The 21,069-nt window shown below is 39.0% G+C and overlaps 1 long non-coding RNA gene across 16 annotated transcripts in view; it reads right to left on the minus strand.

Annotated features, from left to right (window-relative positions):
• LOC149122331 (uncharacterized) overlaps positions 1-21,069 on the minus strand; it is a 375,722-nt gene that overhangs the window by 257,811 nt on the left and 96,842 nt on the right. Inside the window, exon 3 of one of the 16 annotated variants that reach the window (XR_016220696.1) lies at positions 19,571-19,709. The exons of the other annotated variants lie outside the window; for them this stretch is intronic. This is a non-coding gene — a long non-coding RNA (uncharacterized LOC149122331). Of the gene's footprint in view, positions 1-19,570; positions 19,710-21,069 lie in introns of those variants that run through there. 16 annotated transcript variants of the gene reach the window in all.

Raw genomic sequence — 21,069 nt, forward strand, 5'->3', positions numbered from 1 at the left:
TTAGGCAATCTAGACATGTTACTTATGTGAGCAGGCCAAGAAATTCTGTTTGAATGAACTTGGCTGAAAACAGACTCTTACAGAAATGAAAACCCTTTGATGTGCCTTTTGGAAAGTCTGTTTATAGCACTTCCACATGAAAAAGCACAATGTCAAAAGTGTTTCTCAAGACAAGGGTGGTTTGGTCACAAATGAAATGAAGGAGCAAGCGAAATTCCTTCTGACAATCCTCTAGCTGCACTTTCAGAAGATTCTGCCCACACTGTGGGAAACCCTTCTTAAACCCCACCAGCCACACTACTCTCTAGTAACCTGTGCCTGTCAGGGAGAATTTATTTCCTATAGATTGGTTTCTAAAAGGAAACAGTGACTAATATGTTAACCCCTCAAGGTTATGTACATGTGAGTAATGGAGGCAGTTCCTATGCTAGAGGAAGGGAGTTCAACCAGTGAAACCTCTCAGCTTGGGAGATCTTGTTGGGCAAACTAGATCCTCCTCCCTGTTCCTCTTGTGACCTCATTTGGATCTGAAGAGCTGAACATCTTTTGGAAGAAGATGTAAACCCAACGTCCAGGATGTCTCAGTAGAAAACAGGACTTAAGACACTAAGTCTTTTACTAGCATTACCACTGGTTCAAAAGCAGATAAAATCAGACTCATGTGTAAATATATCCTTTTCCTAAATTATTTCCAAAGGGAAATATTCAGTTCTTTATCAAAATATATATTGATGAGATCCAGCTAACAAAAGAAATCACCACTTTAAATTCATCTATAGATAGTTTGGCTGGGTACTGGAGCCAGAAAATGATTAAATGATAATGTATAACTAAATTTTAGGTGATATACATGTAGGCAACCACCCTCCACCAGAATTTTATACACTTATAAAAATACATTACTTTTAGCATTGAATGATACTTTTTAAAAACACTGATATATTTTTAAGGAAAAATATGTTGATTTTTTTCTCATCATTTTTATCACAATTATACATAGGAGAATTGAATTTCTTCCCAAATGTCATTAAGACATCCTATTAAGAGGTCTTATTGTTAAAAGAAATGGAAAAAATAAAGGCCCCTACAGGGGAAAAAGATTGAAATGAATGCATTACCTCACACAAGAATCTAAAATCTTTGCTTTCTATTGAATTTTACCCACCAGCTATTCTCATCTCCATTTCTTTAGTCTTCATTTGCTGTTAGAAATTTTTAATTTGATTTGATCATTTATAGATAAGTGGATAAATTTAGCTAAGAAATATATAATTGTGGATGTTTTATGCTCACAAATATACAATTTTTTAAAATAAAGAAATGTCTACTGGAATCTGCAAATCCTTTTCAAGCAGGGTGAATTTCTGAGGAAGAAGTATGGTAATGTATAGACGGTTATCACCCAAAAACAAACATCCATTGCAAATGCCAGGTTAAACAAATGAAACACAGTAAATTAAATGGAACTACTTTCTGTAACATTTTATGCCTCCCTGTGTTAATTTTGAAGAAGGCACCATAGTGAGGCTCATTTCAGCACAAAGTCACATTATGCAGATGTACTACATTTATTTATTTTTCTTTATGAAAAAAATATATAAAACTTCACAGCCTGCCCCAGTTCCACATGGGGACAGGCATAAGAAGCTTTCCTGGGCTTCATTCCCCCAGCCCTCCAAATCTCTTTACCAATTTTGCCCTCAAACCACCCCCAGGTTTCAAGCTGTGAAGCGGGCAAACAGGAGTCAAGAGAGTGGCTGTCCTCTCTCTTGCCAACAGGAGTCAAGAGAGTGGCTGTCCTCTCTCTTGCCATTTCTGCTACTTACAGCCCATCTTCCCAAACAGCCTCTAGGATGTGATTCTCTCAAGAATGCCCTCTCTTCTGTATCTGCATCCTCTTGTGTAGGCTCTTATCCTTAGCTTTCAGATATAATCTAAATGATATATTCAACTTAAAAAAAAAAAAAAAAGGAGGCACTTCCCCCTCACCTCTTTCCCCTCTGATTGCTGACCTCTGCAACTCCTTCCCTCCACCAATATCCTTAAAGAGCAGCCTCCCTCAGGGCTACTCACCACTTCCACTCCCTCTTCTGCCATTTAACTCCCACCTCATCCTTTGCCCACAGTTTGCTATCACTGCCACCCTAGTAACCGAGCACAGAAGGAGCTTTTAAAGGGCAAATTCAAAGCTCCTTTCATCCTTAAATAACTTGACCTCTCACAGTCTGAGGCATTGCCTACCAAGCCATGCCTTTCTTTTCAGAACTCCCTTTTCGATTTTCTCCCAGTTCTACATTTTTGACCACGTATTATATGTCTCCTGCCAGACTTCCTTCCATGGTCACTCCCACAAAGGTAGTTCCTTGGGGCTCTGTCCTTGGTCTCTTTTTCTCTTTAGGAATTCTCTTCCTAATTCTGAGTATTCCACTTCTATCCCATTCATCCAACCCTCCTTCCTGTATGCACCTTCACAAATCTGTTGCTTTTCTGGTTTCTTTCCCTGGATCTCTTTGCTTTTCTATCTGAAACATCATCAATAATAGCAAACATATATAAAGTTTTTAGATGATTAACTGAGACAACGCATGAATGGATATCAATAATTAATCACTACTGGTTTGACAATCTCTATAGGTAATCCCATCTAAAATGAACCAATAATCCAGTAACTCCCTAATGAATTCTACAATTCCTCTATTCACTGCAGGGCTTGGATCTGTGCTCTCTTCTATTCAAAACCTTTATTAGAAATATTCTGTGTGTGAAGCACTCTTAAGATGTACTATACAGAAGTTGGACAAGAGAAAGAGAGGAAGGAGGAAGGAGGAAGGAGGGAAGGAGAAAAATAGAAGAAAAGAAGCAAGGAAGGAGTCTTTGAGATCAAATTGTTCAAAGTCTATTGGGGAAGCCAGAGAAGTAAACATGGTTATTAAATAATATGGCAAATGTGAGGATAAACAGGTGTAAGATCAAGGCATGGCCATTCTTTACCTAAAGCTAAACCCTGGAAATCATCTTCTGCTGTTCCCTATCAGGGGATATAAAATAGGGACCACTTAATGGGATAGAAAAGAAGCCGAGTCCTGAGAAATTCCATTCTTAAATAACTCTTGTAAACAAACCATTTTTACTGCCACTTTTACTACTTCATATCAGTAACCCCTCTTATACACTATTTACTCTTTGGGTTGTCTTTCTAACTTGCAAGCTGAATCCATTCTGTCCCTTATTAAAGGCACCACCTACACAAAATATTAATTCTGTAGAAGACAGAGAATGATGAATTTATCTTATACTTTCAAATGATCAACATGTGTGCTATACCCAAGAACTGCAGACCTAGAAACACCATTGGCTCATCTCTTTTGAATGCCTTTTCATATGCCTGTTCCTCTGCTTCCTGAATCTCTCTCCCCCCACCGGATGGTCAAGAATAGTCTAGCCTTAAGGCCAGCCAAATAATTACTGAAAGGGGGTAAGTATTTAAGAAATCAAAGCCGGGTTAAGCTGTAACAGAGTCCAAATAGGCAACACCAAGTCCAAGACCAAAGTCAGGGTGAAGGGTGGTGAAGATATTGCATCCTGGCAATGCCCAGGTTAAAAAAGAGAGATGTATTCTAGAGTAGGCAGCAAGAATTTATTTATAGGTCATCCTTTAAAGTTAGCTAGTATCTAGCATATGAATGGATTTGGTGGTTTGGTAAAAAAAAGCAGCAAACCATTCACATATAACTCATAACATTAGCAGCAAACCACTCACACATAACATATATATGCATATAACTTCTAGGAAAATATTACTAGTATTTTACACATCTTACCACCACTTTTTGTGAATGCTTCTCCAAATTTTATTCTCTTAAGTAGAGTTAAGCACTTCAATCTTGTAGACTCTTTGTTTCTTATTTCTTATCAAATGTATGATTCTTCACTAGTTTTATATTTATCTTCTCATTTGACTGTGAGTTTCAAATGTAAGAAACTATTTTGTCCATAATAGGGATTCCATAAATATTTGTTGAAGAAATAAATAAATTAACAAATGTCACGCTTTTTCCATGGGCAAAGGGTTAATGTTGCAGACTGTTAACACAGATTTTTTCCATGAAAAAAATGAGTTAAAAGTACATGCCTGGTTTTGAGATTGAATGTCTGACAAAAACCCACCTCTGCGATTTGTGATATCAATTCTATCAAGAGTTGCCAGTGGGAAGGCATGTAGCCTGCCATTTAGAAAAGATACCGTTAAGATGACCACATCCTACAGCACAGTATCTGTGCTCAAATCCCAACTCTGACTTCTAATCATAGCTTCCCAGTAAAACACACCCTAAAATGCAGTGGTGATGGTCAAGTAGCTGGATTCCTGCCACCCACATGGGTGATGTGGATCAAGTTCTTGGCTTCAAGCTTCAGCCCAGGCCCAGTCCTGGCATTTGAGGATTGAAACAGCATTAGGAAGACCATTCTTTCTCTCTAGCACTCTCATGCTCACGCTCTCTCTCTCTCTCTCTCTATCTCTCTACATCTCAAAATAAAATATAATAAAATGTTACCAGCATGACTTCCTTCTCAGGATGCCTGGAAAGGTAACAGGACTTCTGAGGGAAGCCATGCCCTTAGTTTAAAATGATAAAGCTGTTCATGTCATTATTACAAATAAAAATACAAAGAAAATACAGGTTCAAGTTGAAGGTAAAAATGTCCAAAGTTAAGTAACTCATGCAAGTTTTGTTGTGGTTGTTGTATATGGCTTCTTCCCCTTCTCACACATTTGTGAGCCTCTAAAGGATAGTTAGTTCTTGGTAGCAAAACTGCAATCATTTCCCAGACTTTCACATGTGCTTTGGGTATTCACTTACTGATCTTGATGATGTCGTGTGAAACAACTGTGCTAAATTAGACTCAACTCTTCTACAGAACTTCAGTAGGGAATTGTAATGTATCTGCATAATATGATGTTGGGATTGAATTGGGTCATCCTGTAATACTCTTTATAAAAAATTATAACCAACAGGAACAAACAGAGAAATGTCCCCTGAATTCCCTCAACTAAGCATTTAACAGAGTTCCACTACCTGGCATCATGTTCATTAACATTCATGCCATTGTGTGTAACCTCATTTGTTTTAGTGTTTGCTTTGGATTTTCTTTGTTGAAGTATTTTTTTTTCCTTCTTTTTCTTACTGCTCCTTCTGCAGCTTTAACTGTTCCTTTTGGTTTTAGCACAATAATCTAGCAAGAATTTATTTATAAACATAAAATTTAGATTTTTTTTTCTAAAGAAAATTTTGTGAAAGATACATCTACTGAATACAATGGCTTTTCCTCATTTCTCAGATTTACTTCAAAAGTGGAAAGACAACTTTGTCAATACCTGCATTTCCTGGTGTGAATTGCTTGCTTCCAGATGAAGTCTACTCTTTCTGTGTCTAACTAAAATCTGAATGATTAGTCAGTAGGAGGTGTGCTTTAGGGTTTTTTCTTTTTTTCTATTAAAGTTGATAGGCTTGACCACAAATATCTGCAGTCTCTTATTTGGTTCTCCATGTGATTAAATTGTACAAATCTCTGAGAGCTCATGCATATTGGACTCAGGGATAAAAGCAAGAGAGTAGCTGTCTTTGTTTGAACAAACTTATCTGACTCATACATGTATGTAACTTATGTCCTCAGATTCTTCATTGTGTTTTAGATGAAGAGATGAAGAGATGTCATGTATCATCATAGACCTAAATTATTTCTATTCCACTTTGAAGTTTTGTCTTTTTCATCTTGGTATCCATGCAGACTGACTGTAACAGTAGATGCAGTTATTTTTGTTGAATGGACAACGACAGAATAGAAGGAGATGAATGGAGAGAGGAAACAACAATTTCTGGATTTTCCTTCTAACTTATTTCCTTAATTGTGGAGGTACTGCCCATAGCCACATCCATTACTGTTTTATACCCCATTAGCTCTGGTCAGCCACTCAAAGAGCCCACAGCCTGTGTGCAGACAAGTCATTCCTGATTAAAATTGTTCCTCATTCCTATTCCCATCTGAGCAAACACTCCCGTTTTGAGTGCTGGTTAGTCAATGACGGGTAAGATCCCCTGGGGGACAACCTAAGACAGGCACAACAGCATACGGAGACCACATGGAAATGGGGTCAACAATGGTATGGCCAAGAATTATGCCTCCCATTGCTCAAAAATAAACGAAAAGGGGGAAATGTGGTGGAATGAGAAGGCCATGCCAAGATGGCTGCTGGCAACAGAGTCTGCCTGGCAACAGGCTGTAATTGGATGGTTTTGGAAACCACATGAAAGCAGAGTCTGCCTGGCAACAGGCTGTGATTGGATGGCTTCGGAAACTGCCTGGCAACAGGGTGTGATTGGTTAGGGCATAGACCGCCCTTTAACTGGATTGGCTGCCTTGGCTATATAAGCTGCTGTAGCAACTGAAATAAATGAGTCTGCAGGTTGCTTGCCTCAGGCATGCTTTCACCCAACTCCCTGGGTCTGTGTGGTGACTCCATGCCTCTTGCCCACACCAGGCTCCTCCTACCAGAAACAAATCCACTGCAACATTTAATATTTCTGGAAATCACCAGAAAATGATCCAAAACTCTCTCTGAATAAAGAATGCCCTTAAAAAAATGATCTACATGAAGGGTCTCTGTTAGTGAAACCCCAGTAGAAAGAAGGGGCCATCAAAGAAGGATGTACTTTTATTTGAAAGGAGGAGAGAACCTCAACTTTGCTTATGGCCATGTCTAAACACTCTCAGAGTTTGTGGACTCAAAAGGCTTCCATAGCCTTGGCAGCTCATGTCAAGAACCTCAGGTGATCACTGACATCATAAATAAGAGTTTCAATTGCTAAATCAAAAACAGGAGTCACTGTGCACTTACTCCCCATGTAGGACCTCTGTCCTTAATGAGTTGTACAATGAAAATTAATTGCAAAACTTGTTTTCAAACATTACTTTATACTTTGTGTGTCTGTGTGGGTGCAAATTGTTGAAATCTTTACTTAGTATAGAGTTGATGCTCTGTATATAAAGTTAACTGAAAATTAATCTTAGTGAAGAATGGGATGGGAGAGGGAGTAGGAGATGGGACGGGAGTTGGGGTGGGAGGGCAGGTACGGGGGAGAACCCCTATATTCCTAAAGCTGTACCTATAAAATTTGTATTCATTAAATAAAAGTTTACTTACAAAAAAAGAATGGCCTAGATATTTCCCAGATTATGCCACTTAAACATGAACATGCATCAGTCAGTTTTACCATCACCATTGCTGTAGGTACAATATGGCTCATGGACATTCCTGTTAACAAGTAAGAATTTACAATGTTAATGAGTAAGAATTTACAAAACAAGATAAAGAAGAAGGACCTATGATTCTTAACAATGGCACTACAGACATTTTAGACCTGCTCTTTTCTTGCTGGGAGAGATGGGAGGAGCCTCTATCTACCAGATATGAGATCAATCCCTTCATCCCATAAATAAAGAGTACTCCCAGATGTTTCCAAATATCATGTTGGGGCCAGGGCAAATTGCCTCCAATTGCAAGCCACTGGCTTCTTTTCACACTTAACTTTGTCCAGTGGTCATAACCCCTCACAGATTTCCCAGTGGGGTGGCTGACCTTTATTAGTGTTCTCCCCAAGAGTGAATGCAGAGTTCTGTGGACTTCCCAGGGAATCTTTATCAAAGCAGACTTTGCTGTGCAGCCCAATTCCACCCTCCCTAGGTCACCCATCCTCACATGTGCAGAACCCTGAGTTGCTCATCTTTTTTTATGGTTGTCTTCTCCAACAGAGGGGCCTCCAGGCACACATAACTGGAACTTAATTTTTTTTTCGAAGAGTCTATACTTTTATGTGTAGGATTATAAGTCATTTTTTTGTAATTTATTGATCTATTTTTTTTATCTTTTATTTAATGAATATAAATTTCCAAAGTACGACTCATGGATTACAATGGCTTCCCCCCCCCATACCGTCCCTCCCACCAACAACCCTCCCCTTTCCCACTCCCTCTCCCCTTCCATTCACATCAAGATTCATTTTCGATTATCTTAATATACAGAAGATCAGCTTAGTATACCTTAAGTAAGGATTTCAACAGTTTGCTCCCATACAGAGACATAAAGTGAAAAATAATAGATGATTTTTTTTAAAATGATGATGAAATCAGATCAGACCTATTGTCATGTTTAATCCCAGTGAGAGTCAAGTTGGGAATTGATAATTTCTTTCTTTTTTTTTTTTTTTTTTTTACAGAAGATCAGTTTAGTGTACATTAAGTAAAGATTTCAACCGTCTGCACCACCATAGAAACACAAAGTGAAATATACTGTTTGAGTACTCGTTATAGCATTAAGCCTCAATGTACAGCACGTTAAGGACAGAGATCCTACATGAGGAGTAAGTGCACAGTGACTCCTGTTGTTGACTTTACAAATTGACACTCCTGTTTATGGCATCAGTAATCTCCCTATGCACCAGTCATGAGTTTCCAAGGCTATGGAAGCCCCTTGAGTTCTCTGACTCTTATTTTGTTTAGACACGGTCATAGTCAAAGTGGAGGTTCTCTCCTCCCTTCAGAGAAAGGCACCTCCCTCTTTGAAGACCTGTTCTTTCCACTGGGATCTCACTCACAGAGATCTTTTTGCCAGAGTGTCTTGGCTTTCCATGCCTGAAATACTCTCATGGGCTTTTCAGCCAGATCAGAATGCCTTTAGGGCTGATTCTGAGGCCAGAGTGCTATTTAGGACATCTGCCATTCTATGAGTCTGCTGAGTATCTCACTTCCCATGTTGGATCACTCTCCCCTTTATTTATTCTATCGGTTAGTGTTAGCAGGTACTAGACTTGTTTATGTGCTCCCTTTGACTCTTAGTCCTTTCATTATGATCAATTGTGAACTGAAATTGATCACTTGGAATAGTGAGATGGCATTGGCACATGCCACCTTGATGGGATTGAACTGGAATCCCCTGGTATGTTTCCAACTCTACCAATTGGGGCAAGTCAGCCCAAGCATGCCCCAAGTTATACATCTCTTCCCTCTCTTATTCCCACTCTTATGTTTAACAGGGATCACATTTCAGTTAATTTTCAACACTTAAGAATAACTGTGTGATAATTGCAGAATTAAACCAGTCATATTAAGTAGAACAGACAAAAAAAAATACTAGGAGGGATAATGTATTAAGTTGTCCATTAACAGTCAGGGCTATGCTGATCAAGTCACCGTTTCCCATAGTGTCCATTTCATTTCAACAGGTTTCCTTTTTGGTGTTCAGTCAGTTGTCACCGATCAGGGAGAACATATGGTATTTGTCCCTTTGGGACTGGCTTATTTCACTCAGCATGATGTGTTCCAGATTCCTCCATTTTGTTGCAAATGACTGGATTTCGTTGTTTCTTACTGCGGTATAGTATTCTAAAGAATACATATCCCATAATTTCTTTATCCAGTCTACCGTTGATGGGCATTTAGGTTGGTTCCAGGTCTTGGCTATTGTGAATTATGCTGCAATAAACATTAGGGTGCAGACTGCTTTTTTGTTTGTCAATTTAAACTCCTTTGGGTAAATTCCAAGGAGTGGGATGGCTGGGTCGAACGGTAGGGTTATATTCAGGTTTCTGAGGAATCTCCATACTGACTTCCATAGTGGCTTGACCAGTTTGCATTCCCACCAACAGTGGGTTAGTGTCCCTTTTTCCCCACATCCTCGCCAGCATCTGTTGTTGGTAGATTTCTGTATGTGAGCCATTCTAACTGGGGTGAGGTGAAACCTCATTGTGGTTTTGATTTGCATTTCCCTGATTGCTAGCAACCTTGAACATTTTTTCATGTGCCTGTTGGCCATTTGGATTTCCTCTTTTGAAAAATGTCTATTGAGGTCCTTGGCCCATCTCTTAAGTGGGTTGTTTGTTTTGTTTTTGTGGAGTTTCTTGATCTCTTTGTAGATTCTGGTTATTAATCCTTTATCTGTTGCATAGTTTGCAAATATTTTTTCCCATTCTGTCGGTTGTCTCTTCACTCTCCTGACTGTTTCTTTTGCAGTACAGAAACTTCTCAATTTGATGCAATCCCAATAGTTGATTTTGGCTTTGACTGCCTGTGCCTCCCGGGTCTTTTCCAGAAATTCTTTGCCTGTGCCAATATCTTGAAGGGTTTCTCCAATGTTCTTTAATAACTTAATGGTGTCAGGACATAGATTTAGGTCTTTAATCCACATTGAGTGGATTTTTGTGTAAGGTGTAAGGTAGGGGTCTTGCTTCATGCTTCTGCACGTGGAAATCCAGTTTTCCCAGCACCATTTATTGAATAGACTGTCCTTGCTCCAGGAATTAGTTTTAGATCCTTGATCAAATATGAGTTGGCTGTAGATGTTTGGATTGATTTCTGGTGTTTCAATTCTGTTCCATTGGTCTATCCATCTGTTTCTGTACCAGTACCATGCTGTTTTGATTACAACTGCCCTGTAGTATGTCCTGAAATCTGGTATTGTGATGCCTCCGGCTTTGTTTTTGTTGTACAAGATTGCTTTAGCTATTCGAGGTCTCCTGTGCCTCCATATGAATTTCAGCATCATTTTTTCTAGATCTGAGAAGAATGTCTTTGGTATCTTGATTGGGATTGCATTGAATCTATAAATTGCTTTTGGGAGAATGGACATTTTGATGATGTTGATTCTTCCAATCCATGAGCATGGAAGATTTTTCCATTTTTTGGTATCCTCTTCTATTTCTTTCTTTAAGGTTTTGTAATTCTCATCGTAGAGATCTTTAACGTCCTTGGTTAAGTTTATTCCAAGGTATTTGATTGTTTTTGTAGCTATTGTGAATGGGATTGATCTTAGCAGTTCTTTCTCAGTCATGGCATTGCTTGTGTATACAAAGGCTGTTGATTTTTGTGCATTGATTTTATATCCTGCCGCTTTGCCAAACTCCTCTATGAGTTCCAATAGTCTCTTAGTAGAGTTCTTTGGATCCTCTAAGTACAGAATCATATCGTCTGCAAAGAGGGATAGTTTGACTTCTTCCTTCTTGATTTGTATTCCTTTGATTTCTTTTTCTTGTCTGATGGCTCTGGCTAAAACTTCCAGAACTATGTTAAATAGCAGTGGTGAGAGTGGGCATCCCCGCCTGGTGCCAGATTTCAGTGGAAATGCTTCCAACTTTTCCCCATTCAATAGGATGCTGGCCGTGGGTTTTTTATAAATTGCTTTGATTATATTGAGGAATGTTCCTTCTATACCCAATTTGCTTAGAGTTTTCATCATGAAAGGGTGTTGAATTTTATCAAATGCTTTCTCTGCATCAATTGAGATAATCATATGGTTTTTCTTTTGCAGTCTGTTAATGTGGTGAATCACATTGATTAATTTGTGAATGTTGAACCATCCCTGCATACCAGGGATGAATCCCACTTGGTCTGGGTGGATGATTTTCCTGATGTGTTGTTGTACTCTATTGGCCAGAATTTTATTGAGGATTTTTGCATCTATGTTCATCAGGGATATTGGTCTGTAATTTTCTTTCAGTGCTGCATCTTTCTCTGGCTTAGGGATTAAGGTGATGCTGGCTTCATAGAAAGAATTTGGAAGGATTCCATCTTTTTTGATTGTTCTGAATAGTTTGAGAAGAAATGGGATTAGTTCTTCTTTAAATGTCTGGTAGAATTCAGCAGTGAATCCATCTGGTCCTGGGCTTTTCTTTGTTGGGAGGGCCTTTATTACTGTTTCAATTTCTGTTTCAGTTATGGGTCTATTTAGGTTTTCGATGTCTTCATGGTTCAATTTTGGTAGATTGCATGTGTCCAGGAATCTATCCATTTCTGATAGGTTTTCCTGTTTGCTGGCATACAGCTCCTTGTAGTAATTTCTGATGATTCTTTTTATTTCTGTGGTGTCTGTTGTTACGTTTCCTTTTTCATCTCTGATTTTATTGATTTGGGTCTTTTCTCTTCTTTTTTTAGTTAGAGTGTCCAATGGGGTGTCAATTGTTTATATTTTCAAAAAACCAGCTTCTCGCTTGGCTGATTTTTTGTAGTGTTTTTTTTGAATTCAATCCTGTTAATTTCTTCTCTGGTTTTAATTATTTCTCTTCTCCTACTAGATTTGGGTTTGGTTTGCTGCAGTTTTTCTAGGTCCTTGAGGTGCGCTGAAAGCTCATTTATTTGGTACCTTTCCAATTTCTTGATATAGGCACCTATTGCTATAAATTTGCCTCTCAATACTGCTTTTGCTGTATCCCATAAGTTTTGATATGTTGTGTTGTTGTCTTCATTTACTTCCAGAAAGTTTTTGATTTCTCTTTTGATTTCTTGAATGACCCAGTGTTCATTCAGGAGCATGTTGTTCAGTCTCCATGTGTTTGCATACTTTCTGGGGTTTCCTGAGTTGCTAATTTCCAGCTTCATGCCGCTGTGGTCTGAGAAGCTGCATGGTATGATTCTAATTCTTTTAAATTTGCTGAGACTTGCTTTTCGGCCTAGTATGTGATCAATCCTAGAGAAGGTTCCATGCGCTGCTGAGAAGAATGTGAAGTCTGTAGATGTAGGGTTGAAAGTTCTGTAGATATCTGTTAGATCCATTTGGGCAATAGTGTCAATTAAATCTGCTGTTTCCTTGTTGATCTTCTGTCCGGATGATCTGTCTATTTCTGAGAGTGGAGTATTGAAGTCCCCCAGTACTATTGTATTGGAATCTAAATCTCCCTTTAAGTCCCTTAACATATCTTTTAAATAGACCGGTGCCCTGTAATTAGGTGCATATACATTTATAATAGTTACATCTTCCTGTTGAATTGAACCCTTAATCATTATATAGTGTCCCTCTTTGTCTCTCTTAACAGTTTTTGTATTAAAGTTTATTTTGTCTGATATTAATATGGCTACACCTGCTTTTTTTTGGTTTCTGTATGCATGGAATATGTTTTTCCAACCTTTCACTTTCAGTCTGCATGCCTCTTTGTTAGAGAGACGTGTTTCTTGTAGGCAACAAATAGTTGGGTTGTGTTCTTTGAGCCAGTCAGCCAAACTGTGTCTTTTAACTGGAGAATTCAGACCATTAATGTTCAATGTGACTATTGATACGTAGTGACTTTTCCCTGCCATTTTCCCGGAAATATTTTCTAGTATATGCTTTGAGCTTCCCATGCTCTTTTACTGGTAGGTGTTCTTCCTTTCCCTTCTTTCATATTGATGGCCGTGTTTCTGTGATTCTGAGTGTAGCACATCTTTAAGTATCTTTTGCAGGGCCGGACGAGTGGCCACAAAGTCTTTCAATTTCTGTTTGCTATGAAAGGTCTTTATTTCACCTTCATTCACAAATGAGAGCTTGGCAGGATATAATATTCTGGGCTGGCAATTTTTCTCTCTTAGCACCTGTGTTATGTCTCGCCATTCCCTCCTAGCCTGTAGTGTTTCTGATGAGAAGTCAGCTGTGAGTCTGATTGGAGATCCTCTGAGAGTAATCTGACATTTCTCTCTTGCACATTTTAGGATCTTTTCTTTATGTTTCACTGTGGTAAGTTTAATTACCACGTGTCGTGGTGAGGATCTCTTTTGGTCATGTTTATTGGGGGTTCTGTGAGCTTCCTGTACCAGGATATCTCTGTCCTTCTCCAAACCTGGAAAGTTCTCTGCTAGTATCTCACTAAAAAGGCCTTCTAATCCTTTCTCTCTCTCCATGCCTTCAGGAACTCCTAGAACTCGAATGTTGGTTTTTTTTAATAGTATCCTGTAGATTCCCAACAATATTTTTTAGATTTCTAATTTCCTCTTCTTTTCTTTGGTTTGACTGTATGTTTTCCTGTGCTCTATCTTCTAAGTCCGACATTCTCTCTTCTGCTTCACCCATTCTGTTTTTAAGGCTTTCTAATGTGTTTGTCATTTGATCTATTGAGCTCTTCATTTCATTTTGATTTCTCTTCACTATAACACTTTCCTGTTCTACTAGTTTCTGAGTTTCATTTTGACTCTTCCTTAAAATTTCATTTTCACGAGAGAGATTTTCAATCTTGTCCATTAAGGATTTCTGTAGTTCAAGGATTTGCTTTTGAAAACTTCTAAATGTTCTTATCATAAATTTTTTGAAATCCGTATCTTGCATTTCTTCTATCTCATCATCTTCATAATCTTGGCTTGGGGTGTTTTGCTTATTTGGAGGCATCATAGTGTCATCGTTGATCTTGTTCCCTCGATTTCTGTGTTTGTTACTCGGCATAGTTAATTCTTCTTGTGTTACTGTGCATTTTTTTTTTATTTTATGCTATGTCCGTGTTAAGTGGACTGCCTGCTGTTGGAGGAGCCTTGGAGGCTTGAGATGGGTGCGGCCTGAGAGCTCTGCCTGGTTCTTCCTGGTTAAGGGTGTGCAAAGGTGACACCCTCAGGTTATGCATGGTAAATCTCTCTTTTTATTTATTTATGTATTTTATTTATTCAGGGGGTAAGTAACACCGCCAGGCACGGCTGTGCAGAATTGATGGTATTTTGCTTTCAGTCTTTGGCTTCTACCCGCAGAGTCCTAGAGTCCCTTTAGGCTCCTCTGGACTCCCACTGGGTTGCCTAGGCTACTGAATTGTAGTGACTCAGTTCCTTAGCTCTCCCCCATTGATATGTAAATCCAGAGAGGGGGCCTGCTCTTTGTCTCTTGGGAATTCTTCAAGCCTTGCAGCCTTGTAACCTTTGCAAGGTTAGTGGGAAGAGAAACCCCGAAGTTTTTTTTCCTTCTTTCCGGTAGTGAGTTTGCTGCACTTTCCGGCCCCCCTCTAGATTCTGACCCCCGTTTCCCCACCAATGTCTCGGGTTATTGAGCTCACCTCCCCTTCCAGTGCCGATGTGTGGACTCGGAGCCCTGAGCGTCCCAAGTCTCCCCGCTGTTGTCTGTGTGGCATGCACTCCCCTTGGAGCACTGGCGTGCAGACCCTGGGGCTTCCGCGGCTCGGTCCCGCGGCTTGGCTTCCGCGCGGTGGGCGACCTTGTTCTCCCAGTAGGTCCTCCGATTCACGGCCACTGGATCCAGAAGAGTTTCCCCTGCAGTATTTTCCTGGTTCTTTTTTCTGCGGCTACCGTAACTCCCCTTTTATTAAACTAAATTTTCCCGGACTATCGGTGCGCGCCCTCACTATTCCGCCATCTTGGCTCCCTGGAACTTAATTTTGAAAGTATCAATAGGGCCCGGTGCCGTGGCTCACTTGGCTAATCCTCTGCCTGCAGCGCCGGCATCCCATACGGGCACCGGGTTCTAGTCCCAGTTGCACCTCTTCCAGTCCAGCTCTCTGCTGTGACTCGGGAGGTCAGTGGAGGATGGCCCAAGTGCTTGGGCCCTGTACCTGCATGGGAGACCAGGAGGAAGCACCTGGCTCCTGGCTTCGGATCAGTGCAGCGCCAGCCATGGCGGCCATTTGGGGGGTGAACCAATGGAAGGAAGACCTTTCTCTCTCTCTCTCTCTCTCTCTCTCTCTCTCTCTCTCTCTGTAACTCTACCTGTCAAATAAATAAAATATCTTTAAAAAAAGAAAGTATCAATAAACAGATAAGAGTATGTTACTTCCCTGTAATACAGTCTAGGCCCTACCGTTGATGACACTGCCAGGCTCAATTCACAACACTATTGGGTTAAAGAGGATCATGATGGAACTCCCATGAGGCAGAATAGCTGCATGTCTTGAAGTTAGGAGTTTAGATTCTGTATTTCGACATCATGGGTTAGAATCCTAGCTCTGTAACTTATCAGATATCTGTAATTCTGTACAAATAACCACTGCTTGCTTTAATCATAGCCATTTGTAAAATGAGAATAAAAATATTCCTCTCTCATGGAAACACTGTGAAATTTAAGTAAGATACTTCTTGGGAAGCCATTTAAAAGAATGTTTGAGATGTATTAGCTATTTTTTCTTGTTTTTGTAATAATAGTATATCTTATAATGGTATCCCTTATACACAAATACACTTATAAGACAACACGCAAACATATATATACATTGAAAATATATTATTGCAGTCATTAAATTTGTAATTAAATAAAAAGTCTTTTTACATATTGCTTGATCTGGCTTATAATACTAGCATTTTTTATTTATTTTATTTACATGTCAATCAGCAAATGCTTAAGCAGCATGCTATTCTAGCATTTCAATATGTGTTTTAGGGGGCTGGTACTATGGTACAGCCAGTTAAGCTGCCATCTGCAGCGTTGCCATCCCATATGGGTGCTGGTTCAAGTCCCAGATGCTCTGCTTCCCATTCAGCTCCCTGCTGGGAGCTGGGAAAAGCAGAAGAAGATAGCTCAATTCCTTGGACTCCTGCCACCCATGTGGGAGACTCAGAAGAAGCTCCTGGCTCCTGGCTTTGGCCTGGTCCAGCTCTGGCTAGCCATTGCAGCCATTTGGGTGAATAAACCAGCAGATGGAAGATCTATCTGTCTCTCCTTCTCTCTCTCTAACTCTGCCCTTCAAATAAATAAATAAATATTTTTAAAGTGGGTTTTGTTGTTATTGCCATGATTGGCATTGAGTCATGCTATAGTATCAGTGTCCTAATTTTCCTGCTCCATATTATCTTATTCACCAAGACATTATTCCTCAAACAGAAAATCTTTTTTTAATTTTTATTTGTGTATTTTTATTTGAAGGCGTATTGACAGAGAGAGATAGACACAGAGAAACAGATCTGATGATTCATTCCCCAAATGCCTGTATCAGCTAATTGGCCAGTCCAAAACCAGATACCTAGAACCCCATCTGGATCTCCCATGTGAGTAGCAGGGATCTACAGGTGTGAGCCATTATTTTCTGCTTTCCCAGGGTATGCATTAGCAGAAAGCTGGAATGGAGAACAGACTGGGGACTCAAAGTGCTGTCTTAACTGCTATACCAAATGCCCACCACCAGTTGGATCGCACTTTTTGAAAAGAAATACATATATCCAATGTGGATATAGAAATAATTTGAGAGAGGAAATCAATGGTACTTGACGGTTTCTACATTAAGGTGGGGAACATGGAGCAGTTGAAAGAACAAGGTGATGGGAAGGATTTCATGGTAACTAGGAATTATCCTATACTGTGGTTGAAACAGGGAGTTCAGAAGAAGGAACATTTTTGAAAGGAAAATGATTGAGTCCAATTTGAAATTATACAGATGGAAACAATTTAAACTTCTATTGATTGATGCTGCTATCTTGATCTTGGCTCCCAGTAAAGAATGACAGCATTCTCCATAAATTGAAGGAGTAAACTTAAAAAGGAGCCCCAACTTAACTAAATTTTTGGAAGCCCAGATAAAATATTTGGATAATTCTATTATAGTACAAATTATTTCCTATTAACAGTCTGAAATTCCTAAGAAAAGGTACATTTTACTTTAATTAACATAATTTAAATTGAAAAAACCAAAGGCATTATCACCCATGGAAAATGAGAATAGATTACTATCACTCTTTTAACTATTTTAATTCTTAAATATAATTAACCTATAAAAATCAATGCAATGAATGACATTTATGGTTTTCCAAGGTAGAAGAGATATTTGCAGTTTCATTTAATAGATATGGAAGCCAAATATGAGCTAATTTAAATGATCTGAGGACTGGATCCTACAATTAGAAAAGCAAGGACTAAACTCAGGTTCTTGAATTTTATTCCAAACTTCATTCAGATTATTTCCATAGACTCATTATGGATAGACAATAAATATTTGTGTAAAAAAAATAAGAAATTGGCCACCTTGCCTGTCACATCTAAGCAGTGACAATCTCAAGGGCAACTCTCTGGTGTCTGAAAAGTGTTGAAGTATTGCTTTAATCAAAGATTTTGTAATAGGATGTTTGACAAACTGCATGGGGTACTTTGTCTATTAAAATCACAAAATGCCAGACCGGTGCTGCGGCTCAATAGGCTAATCCTCCGGCTGCGGCGCTGGCACACCGGGTTCTAGTCCCAGTCAGGGCACCGGATTCTGTCCCGGTTGCCCCTCTTTCAGGCCAGCCCTCTGCTGTGGCCCAGGAGTGCAGTGGAGGATGGCCCAAGTTCTTGGGCCCTGCAGTCGCATGGGAGACCAGGAGAAGCACCTGGCTCCTGCCTTCGGTTCAGCGCGGTGCACTGGCCACAGTGTGCCAGTAGCGGCGGCCATTGGAGGGTGAACCAACAGTAAAGGAAGACCTTTCTCTCTGTCTCTCTCTCTCATTGTCCACTCTGCCGTTCAAAAAAAATATATAACAAAATGCCATTTAGGCAAGAATAGTGAATAATATTCCAAGGGTCTCACATAAACTTAAAAAGTAGAAAATAAAAGGGGCACACAGCTGGGCTATGCTTCCTCCTGGGCAACAGCTGGTCTAGGTTTGAAGACAGACTATTCCTAGGAGATAGGTTAGGAGTAAGTGTAATTATTCTTGTTTATCCAAACCAAAATAAAAATCAGAAAAAGATAATGATACTTATGTAAAATCACACAGACAGTCCACAGGGAACAAATGGAACTCAATTGCTACTGGCCGCTCTTTCCAGTAGGCTTTGCTATCACCTATTATAAATGTGTGAACAACTAAATAGGAAATGGCTCAAATGCAAATGAAATCTCCTTTACTTACTGCTTTCCCTATGAAAAGGAACCTAAGTCAGAGCTTAATTATAAAGTGACTCACTATGGTGCGGGATTTAGTTAATACTAAGCTCATGCTTAGAATTAAATTCAGGAGCTTTTTCTCTAAAATTCTTGAAGCTGTTCATACTAAAAACTTGACCCACCATGAAAATTAAGCCTAAGAAAATGGCCACAGACAGAAATGGCAGCTCTTTAATGGAAAAAAAAAAAAAAGATTTGATTGGTTGATGGATTGATTTGAACGGCCAAATGACAAAGATCTTCCAACACCTGGTTCACCCATAACAGCTAGGGCTGTGCCAGGCCAAAATCAGGAGCCAGGAATTCCATCCTGGTCTCCCACATAGGTTGCAGGGGCCCAAGTACTTGGGCCATCTTCTGCTGCCTTCCCAGGTTCATTAACAGGAAGTCTGATGTGAAGCACAGCACCCAGAATTTACATCAGCACTTTGACAATGGGATTCTGGTGTCACATGCAGCAGCTTAACCTACTGTGTCACAAAGCCAGCTCCACAACTGATTTTAAAAAGTTAAAAATAACACGTTTATTCCCCCTATTATTTTTCTAAACCTCTGTATAGAACATTTTGTCACTGTCCATCTGTGTTATTACTTGATCACATCTGGAAAATGAGATAATAATAGTATTGTCTCATAAGTTTGTTGTAGGAATTAAATGAATTAATATTTTAAAGCATTTACAACAATAGATATTTGTTGTTAAAAGATAAGTAGTTCATTTTTCCATGCTATGCTGACAGTGCATCTAATACAAAAATTGCATTTTTTTTTAGGCTGAGGCTATTGTCTAAAGACAGAAAAGTAAAGGGAAATATTGAGATAGAGAAGTATTTTTAACAGAGGTCATGAAAGGGTCTAATCATATAAAAGTTTTCTTGTACAGAAAGGATTTTTTTTTGACACAGGGTGAGAAGAAATGACTTCCTCTATAAATTCCAGAAAAATAAAAGGACATAATGAGTAATTAACTAGGGTACATAATTAAGTGCAAACAGATCAGTAGATGCTTCTTGTTTTAGTTTATCTTCCAGGAACATTCCCAAGAAGTGACATCTTCTTACACAGGGTCTAAAATGCAAATTAATTGTTAACTCTGGTGGTCTTGAATCTGAGCAGAAAGTGACACAAAAGTGTGAAGCTTTCTTGAAAGTCCCCGAGGGTTTAAAGGTGTAGACAGGATTGAATGTGTATAAATAGTATAAGGAGGCTGCTGCATCGCATTTTCCCAAATTAGAAATTGACAGGACAAACCCAAGAAGTAGCCGTTGGCGCTAGTTGATATTCAAGGTATGTGGTGAGCTAAGGGGGTATGATTCAGAACTGAAATAGTACTAGACCTACTCCATGCTTTCAGATCAGGAAAAAAGGGTTAGAGGCAGGCCACCCTGCTTGAGCATTTTTGAGGTCTCAGTCTAAAGTAAAGTATTTATTTAAGCCATGGTACTGAGCTTCATTTATTTGAGTGTTAAATGGCTCCACCATGCTATATAAAGATCTTCCCAAATATAAAAGGTTGTTATCCTCACAATTACATTATTTTGTGGTCATATAGAGGATTATAGGAAAAGGACCATAACAACTAAGTTCTCTAGACTAAAAAGCAAGTAGAATTGTTTCTGTTTGCAGCTTTGCTCAATTTCTTTCTGACCCACAATTATATTAACCAAACTAACGATCTAAAACAGAATGTGGAAGTTACAAATGAAGCAAATTACACATTTCCTTACTTCAGTTTGCATGGAGGTGACACTGTGCCTATGAACATCCAGCTTTCAGTACTAAAATATCCCAACTGAGAGACACTTCTGTAGATACAGATACATAAAACCCACTGAACAGTTTAAAATATGATCACCACAGAAAATGCAAAGATACTGCATGCCAGTTATTACAACATTGTGGAAAATAATTGAGATTCCAAATTCACACTAACTTAGATTTAAACACAGATACTCCTTTAACTGACTTGTAACTCTGTGGACATCTTTGAACATGTTTAGCCACAAATTCTGCATCTATAACACAGTTGTTATAATATCAACCACTTACCTTTGGGAAGAATAAATTAGGTAATATATGTGAAACATTTATAAGGTAACCGTTCAACAAACAGAAGCTATTTATATTGACCTAAAATGGGAAAAATCCAGTTTCCATTGACCACATTAGGCTTTTTCACAATGTATGTGAAATGATTCACAGGTTCTGTTGAAATTAAATAAATGTGCCTCTCTTCTTTAATTAAAGGGAGATAATATAAATCCCTAGATTAGGGACTCCTACCTCCAGGTATCTGTATTTAATATCCGTGAATACTTCCAATAGTAATTTTCTCTGTTATCATCTCTACTGAATATGTTACTATACAGGTATGATTTCACTGAGGTTTAAACCACTTTTTGAGGTGCTTTGTCTCTCTTTCTCTTTC

The sequence above is a fragment of the Oryctolagus cuniculus genome, chromosome 14 (assembly GCF_051225735.1).
Source record: "Oryctolagus cuniculus isolate XC-2025 breed Fujian yellow rabbit chromosome 14, ASM5122573v1, whole genome shotgun sequence".
Classification (NCBI taxonomy): domain Eukaryota; kingdom Metazoa; phylum Chordata; class Mammalia; order Lagomorpha; family Leporidae; genus Oryctolagus; species Oryctolagus cuniculus.